The sequence below is a fragment of the Bidens hawaiensis genome, unplaced genomic scaffold (assembly GCF_021521415.1).
Source record: "Bidens hawaiensis isolate Kalapana, Puna unplaced genomic scaffold, B.hawaiensis_p1.1 tig00084307_1, whole genome shotgun sequence".
NCBI classification, from domain to species: domain Eukaryota; kingdom Viridiplantae; phylum Streptophyta; class Magnoliopsida; order Asterales; family Asteraceae; genus Bidens; species Bidens hawaiensis.
In genome coordinates, this window is record NW_027504074.1 from 5,967 (window position 1) to 18,974 (window position 13,008).

The 13,008-nt window shown below is 37.6% G+C and overlaps 1 long non-coding RNA gene and 1 pseudogene across 2 annotated transcripts; both read left to right on the forward strand.

Moving 5' to 3' along the window:
- Nucleotides 1-1,119: 1,119 nt before the first annotated feature.
- Nucleotides 1,120-1,961, forward strand: LOC143607630 (peroxisome biogenesis protein 22-like; annotated as a pseudogene). Its single transcript, XR_013149009.1, has 4 exons — nt 1,120-1,176; nt 1,258-1,323; nt 1,460-1,560; nt 1,798-1,961. The product of XR_013149009.1 is annotated as a peroxisome biogenesis protein 22-like (transcript).
- Nucleotides 1,962-2,098: 137 nt separating this feature from the next.
- Nucleotides 2,099-3,847, forward strand: LOC143607629 (uncharacterized). The gene is made up of 3 exons (XR_013149008.1): nt 2,099-2,298; nt 2,404-2,462; nt 3,652-3,847. It is a non-coding gene; the product is annotated as an uncharacterized LOC143607629 (long non-coding RNA).
- The last annotated feature ends 9,161 nt before the right edge of the window (nt 3,848-13,008 follow it).

Consider the following 13,008-nt stretch of genomic DNA (forward strand, 5'->3'; position numbering starts at 1 on the left):
CCTCCACACCATGCCCCGGGGCGCTATCACCACTACCAATACCCATCTTATCAAGTTTCTCTCTCTGCCACACGTCACAATATTATTGGATGGCGCCCCCACTCACGCCCCCTCTCGCGCCCCCCACACCCCTCAGCCTAAGAATTGTCTCCTGCTACATCTTCATGTTCCTTCTCATCTTATCAATTTGAGTAAAATGTCCATTTTAGGTCACTTCTTCGGAGAGAGAAACCAAGACGGCCAATAAAACAAAGGTGTTTTCATCAGTTGTTCATAATTACATTTTGCCTTAATTGATTTGGGTCAGAAATGAAATCCGGAACTCACTCTAATCTGGATTTAGAGAAGAAAAAAAAAGGTTTATTTGATAATTTCATCTTGTTAGTTGATTTGTTTAATAACTATTTACTTTGTTCGATCTATTATACCCCATTTGAAGTTTGAAATTGTGTTAATTTTACATGTTTGGCTAAATTGACATTTATAGGTCAACTGACAGCACATTCAAATTTGGATTATTCATTGGCTCGTTTGTTGGGGTTGCATTAGTCGACATATCAGTGGGCTTTGGATGATTATTAGGGAAGCAGACTGTGGTAAGTTTATATGGTCCATCTTCTTGTTCCATATACTCATCCCCTCATTCTCTGCATCTTCGATAGCATGCTCCTTGTGTGTGTAGATCAACAAACCTGAGGTAAGATTTAACACCTTAGGTCATTTCTTCGAATTTGTTTATAAAATTGGGCATCGTTACATTGCAGACTGAAGTAAATCATATATTTCAATATCTGGTTTCAGGATTTTCGATCTGTTTGGGCTATAGCAGGATTTGCTGTTGCAGTCATTTATACATGGAGGGCCTCGAAGAAGTCAACCTAAAAGTCAACTTGACACTTCTGGATTCAATAGTGAACCCAATGAAAATTTGTTACCTTCTGAAGATTTAAGAGAAAATGATGGGTTGTTACAACATGAAAATGTAAATTCAAATTTAATAAAAAAAAAATTGATTTTTTGTTTCGTTTTCGTATACTAATTAACATGTTGTTTTTATTTTTGTTCATACAACTTACATTGGGACACATGGTCAGGCAGAAATTAATTGATTGAAGAAAGATGACAAAATATTGTAACCTTTATCTCATGGAAAGAGTTCTTGATGATGAAAGCCAAGTATGAAGGATCTCATACTTCCATTTATAGAATCTTTTAAAACAATGTTTTTAACGACTTTGAAAATTATGTATTTTGTAGATGAGGGTTTTAACGGCTTTGGAAAATGCCGGGATTTTTACGTCTAGTGGCTTGGTTAAGGACAAGGTAATAATAAATATTTAATTATTAGAGAATAGAGAGAAAGTTTGTGTGGGTGGTGATAGTTAGAACCTATTACCGGTAAACTTATAGAACCCACAAATACTTTGCTAATAATTTTTATTTTATTATGTAATTGTAGGTACTATTTTGTAGTACAGAGAATGGGAGATGTCGTGTGTTAGGCAGTTGGAACCAGATTGGCATATAGACTCAAATCCAGAAATCACTTCTCAGTTGGCGGTATTTATAATTAAATAATAAATATTGTTAATAACTGTATGAGACTAGAATTATTTTTGAGATAAAAGGTCGTATCATCTGCATCTAATTTTAATCTGTAAAGCAATTTGGTTGTTTCAAAATGGTTGCTTTAGAAGAATTTGAATTTTGTATTCTCTAAAATACACACGTGTGTACATGCATACATAATGCTACTAATACATGCTGATATGTATCTTGATTTTTTTTTTATTACAGAGGTTTATCAGACACCAGCTTCACATTTCAATAAAAACGAAGCAGATTGCTTCAAATGTTCACAGTTCTTCATCACTGGAACAGTTTTTCACAGTTTGACTTCTTTAAAGGTCAACATGACAGCAGTTTCTTGTCTCTTATAACGAGCTTATGTGGCATGATGAATCTGGTCCCAGAGAGTTATGTAACTTACTCTCATTTTATTAAAGATATACACGAATAGTCCATCCGGTATGTTCAGAATTAAGTTTTGTATAAAAGATACACTACTTGAGTCTAAATATACCACATGGACCATTTGCGTAGTCATTTATTTTTTCTTTTATCTCCTTTCGATTTTAATATGTTATCTGACTCTTTATTTCAAACAGGCATTACAACAATGCGTTTTACGCTCGTGTAGGGGGAGTAACGAATGTCGAGTTAAACCGTCTTGAAATAGAGTTCGAATTCAAGAAAAGGGGCGTGGTTATGGTCTTACTCCCACATGAAATATATCAGGTCTAATGCTGCAAATTTATACGGGCTGAAACGGGCCAAATATTTTAATACTGAGTTTTTGTCCAGATTTGAGTTTTGATATGAAAGTTTGTTTATTTATTTCAGCGATCCATATTCCATTGTTGCTGCTTCACTCCCTTATTTGTTTTCGTTCGACTATTGAGGTAACAATTTCAACCCGTTGTTAGATGTATATCCTTAATAAGCTCTAAGTTTGAAAAATGACTTTTGTAGTTATGATTAATTTCTAGAGATGATTTTTTTTAAATATTAAATGAATAATTAATCAAATTTACTAGAATACAGGTAACGAAAATAGATATAGCTACCCGTGCAAAAATGACTTTTCTTTAACTGAGGGGCAATATGGGAATTATAGACAAGATACTGGTCGTAGTAAATATAGAAATGAAAACGAGTCGATTTGGGTTCAGGTTTATTTCTAGCCCGACCAAACCCATGCGACCCGATAAAAACTGAGGTGGGTCATCCACACCGAAAACAAAAACATTTTCACCCATTACAAAGTCACAACCGGTCTTTTTGGATTAAGTTATATTTCTGACACGACATTTTGACAAAAGCCCGTTTTGACTGATAAAAAACGACATAAAAACAAAAACATTATTACCAGTTATAAAAACGCGAACGGGTCGATTTGGGTTACGTTTTATTCTGAACTGACCGACAAACTAATTATACGAAGCTTGTTCACCTTTGCATTGAAATTTTGACCCTTTAAAAAGTGCAAAAAATATATAAATTTTTTATGTTCCAGACTGAACAAATTAATTAAATATTTTAGGAACCTATTTAGGTTCAATGTGTTAAACGTTTCATGTTTGGGGTACGTGTATCTAGGTCAGAGTGGAAATATTTAACAAACTAATTGCGACCGTCTAGGGACATTATGCTACAAGAGGGGTACTTTGGTCGTTTTGTTTTTGAAGAGTATGGTGCTCATTTTGAACAATTATGTCTTATATGCCAATTTTAACTTTCTACTTGTCAAACTTGACCTTTTGGAATGCTTGTTTCTGCTTCTTATAGTTAAACAAAAAGTTATGGTCAATGTTGAATGCCGAAGAAAAAATAATAACCTAGCGAAGATTAAATTGGGTATTATAAAAAGAAAATTCATAGCGAAGATAAAAATAGTATTATGATTACATTATGTATATTATGATTTATACATATATATGTATATGTACTTCGATACCGTATTTATATTTAGATTACCACATGTTATATTTGCATATACATTTTTTGTGTATGCATGTTTATGCATCTAATTACACTACGAGTGCATCTTTTTCGCCACTCCAACCAACAATAGCTTTTTGTTTGTTGCAGTTTTATCATGTGTATTCGAAAGTAGTAACTTCGCACGTTAGTGGCAGCTTCTCTACGACTGTATCCATGATGAAAATGACAATCGTGCTCGTTATGAGATATTGCAATCAATGGAATATATGGTAGATTATATCTTGCATAATCGAAACCAATGTAAGATGTTGGAAGTATTATATATGCATTTAATTTTATGACAGTATAGCATCAATTGAATGTTAAACGGTATCAATTTCCGCCACATCGTGCGGGTCTCCTACTAGTAGTCACATTAATCACGTGGTCTTATCTGCAAAAATAAATAAAAATAATATAGGACAATTAAATTAGTCAAATATCATCCTCGGAATATCAGCATCGGCAGGATAGCACGAATCCTTGAATCGTAGTCAATCCTGAGGATGAATAATCTTCACCCAACAATTGCCCCCCCCCCCCCCTAATTTTTATAGCGCGTGACAGCTGTGAAAATTTCAAATTTCAAAAACAATAATATATCCTGTTGTTTGAAAAGACGTCCAGGCGGATTGAGGAGAAATTATAACCGTCTTTGTGGCTTATAATTAACCCTTAATCAATTATTTAATTCATTATACTCTCTTCTTCGCTCCGTTATCCAGGTCAGTCTCTCTATCTCTTGTCTTCTTATTTTTCTGAAACTTTTCTTCTAATTCGGACGATAATGAGGAAAAGAACCCCTCGGTCGCCCAATCCTCACTCCTTCGTAACCTCGGAAGATTTCATTGACCAAGCTCACATCCCCGCCACTGATGAAGACAAGTGTCTTTTTAAAGATCTTGACATTAGGTTTTTGAAAAACTCAGGCTTGTTACCCGCTGAGGCCATTATTATACCATATGACCCTAAAGTCAAGGCTGATTTCTCTTCTAAAACCTGGGTTTGCTTTTTCCTTTACCCCTTTTCGATCAGCCTTTCATATCCATTTTCTCCGCTTATCAAGGAGTTATTTGATGTCACTGGGTTCTCCTACTCCCAAGTTATGCCAATGGTGTGGAGAGTCTTGGCCACAGTAGATCGATTGAATAGAACCCACGAGTTGTCCATAGGTGTGCCTGAGATAGCCGCGACCTATAACCTCCGTACACACGGATCTTACCGCTACTGCCTTCAATCCAAATCCAGCAGCCTTTACATGGTTCCCAAGGTGTCCGGTAGTGACCCCGATTGGAAGAAAAAATTCTTTTTCGTTCGTCGTGACTCTATTCCCGATGGAATGAGCTTGCCTGGAAAATGGGTTCACAAGGCTAGGAAATCCTTAGGATGGAATTTCGTTTTGCAAATGATTTATATTAATATAGTTTCTTTTTTGCAGTTTTGTTTGAGGATTTGATAAGGTACAGGAAGGATACAAATGGAAGGCTCAAGGCGTTGTTCAAAATTCCGGCAGAAGATAGGGAATTTTGGTTAGAAGAAGAAACAGGAGAAACAAGCGTGACTGCTGCGAAGTCTGTTGAAAGCATGTCTTCTGGTAAGTATCTTGGGTATTTTATAGAATTCTTATGATTTCACTTTCTTGGGAATAACTTGATAAATCATTATCTAGATTTGCCAAAGCCAAAGTCTTCCTTCAGCTTAGTTGACTTGGATGATCTCATCGAGGATAGGACCGTGGTGAAACAGGAACATTCCAAGACCCTCTCTCCGAAGGTAAGGGTTCCAACAACTCATCAAAAGAGCGCTTCCTAGAAGAAACGGAAGGCCACCACTTCAACTGAAACCGAGCCCCTTGTTGAGATGAGCACTACTGATGCTGTAGAGAAGTTGCAAGCTCTCGCCAACTTTCTTGGAACAGTAAGTATCTTTGTTTATCCTGAAAATAGTAATCTGCAAATAAACTTATGTTAATTTGGGGATAACAGAAAACTGAAGGTTACCACCAGAGATCCCAAGACGCTGAATTGGCTCTGAATGAGGCTGAGGTCAAGATTGTCGATCTTCTGCATGCTGCTGATATAAAGAACAAGCTTCTAAAAAAGAAGGACAAAGAGATTGTGGATCTCAGAGCCTCATTTGAGTTGGAGAAGACTGAGTTCATTGAAGAGGCCAAGAAGTATGCAGCCACTAGTATCCTGGAGTCGGTGCTCAAGATGTCAGAGGAGGTGCAAGCGAAGGGCTATACGATGGATTCATGGAATTCTGCGGCTTGGAGGAAGAAGCTGAAGATGCTGAGGGGTGAGAAGGTTGAAGAAGCTGATGTGGCAGGTACCTCTGAGGTAGTTAAGGAGGCAGGTGCTAGTGAGGAGATGAAGGAGATCAAAGCTAGTGAGGTGACGGAGTCGGAGAAGAAGGAGGGTGATCATGGCGAAGGTGACAAGGTTTAAACCTGGTTTCCAGGTTGTTTTAATGTTTTTCTGATGGTTGTTCGAACAATTTTTATTATGGTTGTACAAGGATAATATAACATGCCTAGGATAATGGTTTGGGTGGAGGGATCCTGGTTCAGGACGAAGTCCAAACTGACTTTTATTTCCTGCTTATGAACAATATGATGATTCAGGTGGATAGGCTCCTTTTTGAGTGAAACCTGAATTGTCTTTTCCTTCACTTTAATATTAGTAGAATAACTTTTTATGACATATGTTGGTGTTTTATCCTCGTTCATGTTATTGAATCTTCACAATAAAGTTGATTTCATTAGAATTTAGAAATCTAGGTGAGGTTTCTAAAAAAGTTAGGTTTAATTCAATAAACCAACACGAAGTCATAAAATTCAATTTGTAAATAAGGCAAGCGGTAGGAAATAAAGAATATTCACAAATAGGAAGTCATACCAGAATCATATAGCAACTAACTCTGATAAGGTATAGAGCATTTCATCCTTGTAATAAGATTACCTTTCAGGATGTTCCTCCAATCATAAAGATATACTGATAGACCTGCAATATTAACATTATCCTGAAAATAATTTCAGAAATTCTGGCAACAAGGCCTAAACTGGTGACAAGGCCTATTTAAACTGGCGACAAGGCCTATTTAATCTAGCGACAAGGTCTAAACTGGCGACAAGGCCCTTAGAAGAGGTGAAAACCCCTTAAACCTTAGGAATAAACTGGCGACAAGGCCCTTTAGAAGAGGTGAAAACCCCTTAAACCTTAGGAAATGGTACGTCTACCATAAACTTGAGATTCAAATCAATAGCTGAGGATAACGCGGTAACAAGTCACTATATTTCATGTGTTGGCCCCGTCACTCAAACTATGGCCGAATAAACGTGCGCTACAGGAGATCTTAAGAAGAGGTGAAAACCCCCTTAAACCTTAGAAGGAATTGAATAATACCTTAACCGGCGACAAAGGCCGAAGAAACTGGTGACAATGCCTAAATAGACTGGCGACAAGGCCCAAATATACTGGCGACAAGGCCCAGATATCCTTCATTCCATGTTGGGATACCACATGTCCTCAGGCTACAAAACAATCAAATCTAAGTGACGGGTGGGTGTTAGCCTTGCTAACACCCCTCCGATGCTTAAGTCAGTACCATGATAAAGGAATAATAATATTGAAAAATGAATAAAAATGTAAATTCGAATACATACCTTAGTTGTTTAACATTACTGTTACATTTCTCAGGATAGCAATTATCTTCGGGATAGAAGTCTTATATAAAATATTTTTTAAGGTGGATAGCGTTCCAGGCCTTTGGTAATAAGTCACCATCCAAAGTAGACAATCTGTATTCCCCCATTTCCTTCTTCTGACTCAATCAAGTAAGGACCTTCCCATTTTGGTGCGAGCTTTCCATCCATAAGATTTGTAGTATTCTGAAAAGCTTTTCGGAGAACCAAATCCCCTTCTTGAAATCTACGAACTCTGATATTCTTATTGTAGGACTTTGCTATCATTTGCTAATAAGAGACCATTCTGATCTTTGCTAAATCCCTGAGTTCTTCTACTGCATCTAGATCTTCGAGTAGACTTTGAGTATTATCTTTGGGATTTTGATGACTGACTTTGTGTGACACTCGTCAATTTCAGGTTAACTCCGTTAATCCAAACTCCCTTAATTCAAACATAAGATCACACGAACCATAACACATATCTCATTACATTTAAACTAGGGTTTAGATGACGCATGACAATCACTACACAAGTAGTCTTTCGGAATTTCACCGAAACACACACGAGTCGACTCAAACCATTGGTGAACAAACGATGAATATTATAAACAAGTACTTGATATAATTGTGTGTTATGTTTATATGTATAAATGTGTGCTTGTATGCATGTCATTATATTATGGAGGTGATTTATGTTTTATGCTAGAATTATACAAAATAGAAGTTGAGGGTGCTAGTTGTAACTTGTCATTTATTTAATTAATATATAAACAACCTTAACCATAAACCCTAACCCTCTTCTCCCTCTCACTCTACCACCTGCGACGGCAGCCCCCTCCCCCTTGGATCGACCGAAACACACAACACACATACACATACAATCATCCTCGCAACTTGTTGAAGGCTTAAAGTGTTAACTAGGTAAACTAAACACTATATGTAGCCTATTCTATTGATTTTTGGCATCATTGAACACATTAATCATAAACCCTAAATGCTAAATATGTTGATTGTTGATTAGTTAGGGTTGTATGCATGATTTATAGTTCATAGGTTATTTGTATGTTGAGTTTTGATGAAAACTGATGCTGGACAGATTATTGAATTCGTGTTTAAATGACTGTAACTCGATGTTAATTACATGTTTTGATGTGATTGTTGATTCTATAATATACTAGGTCGAGTCTAGTTTAAATTGTCATGAAAAGTGCATAACCGATCGATGTTTGCTATGTTTTGACCAAATTACCCTTGTGGGGGATAATTGCTAGTAATGTACAATGTTAATACTTGACACTTAAGTAGTTGTTCACACATGTAATGTATCACCAACGTGTTTGTCGAGTCGCACTTATTTCACAAACGAAACACGAAACGCATCTCATACATAATTTGTATGTGCTGAGTCTAGGGACTCACTCGTAGTTTAAATACTTAGAAAATCTCGTTTTTGTTTTTAGAACACTAGTGAGGATTTTCTGTGACGCACACCTTTTTCTCAGATCTTTTTGGTTATCTTCGCAAACAGTGAGTTTCACGTCCCCTTTTTACTCTTTTTAAACGCTTTTATTTGGGGGAGATAACATACTCCAACGCTGTAGACTTTGTTTAGTTTTTTATACATCACTTGTAAGGCTAAGTGGCAAACAAACCAACCAAAGTCCTTCATAACATTAAACCGGTTAATATTTGGATAATAGCGAGTCACTGTTGAGTAGTACTACTGGGTTTGACAAACCCCACCAAACTCTAAACTCGACTGTAGGTCGAGTGGGTGTAATTTTGGCTAACACATTACCATGGTCGTGGTTGACATGGTGGCAAGGCAATTGATAAACAGTCAGCTTCGGTGTTGAACACTTAGTAATACTTGTTGATAGGTTAGCTACCTATTGATATATAAATTGACTTAACACTATCTGGTAACGCAAACGCAAACGCAAAAACGTAAACGCAAACGCAAACGCTTTATTTATATAAACTTGTGAACTCACCAACCCTGTGTTGACACTTTTAGTATGTTATTCTCAGGTAGTCGAGGCGGGCACGCGGTTTAGGACATGCATTCGCTAAACATCATTGTTTTATAAACTGCTTTTAATTTCTGTCTTGACAACTTGTGTTTTTAAGTCGTCCTGTGTGGTGCAACTGTTTTGGTTTACGATTAACGCTTCCGCATTTTTACTTAAGACTTGATATCTTGGTTGTTTGAAAACTTTATTTTTGGTGTTTGATTATAACTAATGATTCCGATCCTGTTAGTTCACACTCTCTGACGGTAAAACTCCGTTAGTGGATTTTGAGGGTGTGACACTCTGGCTGTAGGGATAGCCATCTCCGTCGGGATAACTGCTTCAGCTCTAATTACTAATGAGAAAGGAGTCTGACCAGCAGCATTCTTTGAAGTGGTCCTATCTGCCCAAAGAACAAAATGTAGTTCCTCGGCCCACTTTCCCTTCTTAGACCCAACTTTTTCTTCAGGTTATTGATAATGATTTTGTTGCTTGACTCGGACTGACCATTAGCCTGAGGATGGACAGGTGTTAAGGTGATCATCTTGATTCCCCAACTTGCACAGAAGTTGGTGGTTCTCTTGCCAATGAACTGCGACCCATTGTCAAACACTATCTCTGCCGGGATTCCAAATCTTGTCGGGATATTGCGCTTGATGAATGAGATAACTTCTTTTTCTCTGACTTGAACAAAAGCTTCTGCTTCAATCCACTTTGAGAAATAATCCGTCATGGCCAGCATAAAGACTTTTCCTCCTGGAACTCTTGGTAGTTTCCCCACAATATCCATACCCCACATCATGAAAGGCCAAGGGGATATAACAGGATACAATGGTTCTGCTGGCTGGTGCAAAATGTTGCTATGTCTTTGGCATGCATCACATTTCTGAAAATGACTCATAACATCCCTCTTCATCGTTGGCAAGGAATTATCCTGACCTCAGGATTTTGGAGAATAGTGCTCTACCCCGAGTGTGATTCCCACAGTCTCCTTCATGGATATCCTGAAGAACTTCTTGAGCTTCTGCCTTCTCCAAGCACCTAAGATATGGTCCTGCAAGAGATTTCTATATAATATATCATTCATTATAGACTATGGGATTACCTTTGTGCGAAAAGCCCTTGGGTTTTCATCCTTGGGGATAATATCATCCTGAATATATCTTCTGATTGGGATAATCCAAGAATTTTTGTTATCTTCAGGATTTTTGACTCCCATATCTTCATCATCTTCTGATATTTCATTGACACCTTGCTTATATATTGCTGGGCTCAGGATATGTATGATACGAATCTTGACACCTTCTGGTATTCTGAAGGATAAAGCTAAGTATGCTAGGGCATCTGCTTCAACATTCTCTTCTCTAGGTACCTGTGAAATATCAAACATTTCGAAACACTTTGCTAGTTTTTTTACTAGCTCTAAATATTTCATTAGTTTTTCTCCTCTAACAGTATATAAACCATTAAAATGATTAGTTAATAATAATGAATCAACATGTACTTGAATAAACCTGATTTTCATGTCGATTGCTAGTTGTAATCCTGCTATCAAAGCTTCATATTCCACCTCATTGTTTGTGGCTTGGAATCCGCAGGATATGGATTGAGGTATAATGTCCCCCTGTGGTGATTTCAGCAGGATCTCGAGACCTGTTCCTCTAACATTTGAAGCACCATCAGTGTATAGAGTCCACTTATCTTTTGTTTCTTCAAGTTATTGGACTTCCAAGTCTGCTTCTTTTTTAAGTTCACTGGTGAAATCAGCCACAAAGTCTGCTACTGACTTGGATTTGATGGTAGTCCTAGGCTCTTATGTTATATCATATGCACTCAGCTTCACATCCCATTTTGCCATCCTACCTGATATTTCTGGTTTTCTCAAAACAGACTTAATAGGGTAATTAGTTTTAACAAGAATAGGACGAGTTTCAAAATATTGTCTAAGTTTAGTAGATGCCATAATAAGTGCTAAAATTAATTTCTCAAGATAAGAATACCTAGTTTCAGCATCCAATAGACTTTTACTTACATAATAAATGGGATGTTGTTGACCTTCGAGATCCTCGGCTAAAACTGCACTCACAACATTATTTGATACAGCTAAATATAGAGATAAAGGCTCACCTTCTTCGGGTTTTACCAGTAGAGGAGCAGAAGATAGATAAGCTTTTAAGGACATCAAAGCTTCCTTATGCTTACTGGTCCATTCGAACTTCTTATTTTTCCTCAGGATATCATAAAATTCTTTGCACTTTTCTGAGGATTTGGATATGAGTCTGTTGAGTGCTGCTATCCTGCCACTCAGTCTTTGAACATCCTTGACTAATGCTGGGGATTTTAGATTCAGGGTAGCTTGTATCTGCTCTGGACTCACCTCTATCCCCCTTTTGGTGACCATGTATCCCAAGAATTTGCCAGCCTACACTCCAAAATGGCATTTTGCAGGATTCATCTTCATGTTATATCTGTCGAGGATATCAAATGCTGTCTGGAGATCCCGGAGGTGATCCTCAGCTTTCTTGGACTTCACCACCATATCATCAATATAGACCTCCATCGTGTCCCCCAGTTGCTCTTTAAACATCATGTTAACTAGCCTCTGATAGGTTGCACCTGCATTTCTAAGTCCAAAGGGCATAGCAATATAACAATAAATACCTGTGGGAGTCATGAAGGCTGTGTCTTCTTGATCTGAGGGCTCCATTTGGATTTGCTGAAATCCTGAGGATACGTCCAAAAATGTCAGCATCTCGTGGCCGGCTGTAACATCTACCATCGAATCGATGTGTGGTAGAGGGAATGTATCTTTAGAACAAGCTTTATTCAAGTTTGTAAAATCCACACAAACCCTCCATTTTCCATTCTTTTTCTGTATAACCACCACATTTGCTAACCATCGGGGATATTGAATTTCCCTAATCATTTTTGCCTTCAAGATTCTTTCAACTTCTTCTTGGATGATTATGTTTCTCTCAGGTGCAAACTTTCTGTCATATCTTCGTGTTTCCATGCAAATGTTGACAGTCTTGACTTGAGGATATCGAGCAGCTTCGACTCAACAGCCTCAGGAATGCTCGTTTCTATCAGCACTTTGACTTCAGGATCCTCGGGATAGGAAGTACCTCTTTAATTTCTTGTTCCTTGGCCTCCATTACGTCTCGTGCTGGCTTCTGTAATTACTATGCCTGTTGGGATTTGGCAGTGCACTTCATAGAAGAGGTGTAGCAATTCTTTGCATCCTGTTGATCACTGATGATTTTGATAACTCCCCACGGACTTGGGAATTTCACACATTGGCGATAGGTGGAGGGGACTGCTTTCATGTCGTGTATCCAGGGCCTGCCTAATATAATATTGCAACAAGACAAACAGTCAATAACACAAAATTTTTGTATTTTATTTACCCCTTCGACGTATACTGGGAGTTTTATTTCCCCAATAGTGCTCTTAGTCTCTCCGCTGAATCCAACCAATACTGAGGAACTGCGAACGATCTCATCCTCAGGAATATTCATCTTTCTCAGAACATCCTAAGGATTAATGTTGACAGAGCTTCCACCATCTAAGAGGATCATGCACATATAATGGCTAGCCACATATAATTTTATTACCAAACTATCATGGTGAGGATCCTGAATGTCGAATCTATCGCTTTTATCGAAGGTCATGGTCTTTGCTTGAGTGAGAATGGATGTCTTTGTTGGTCTGTCAACCACTTCTAACTTCCTTTGATCAGCATTTCTTTTTGCAGCAGAATAAGAGGTT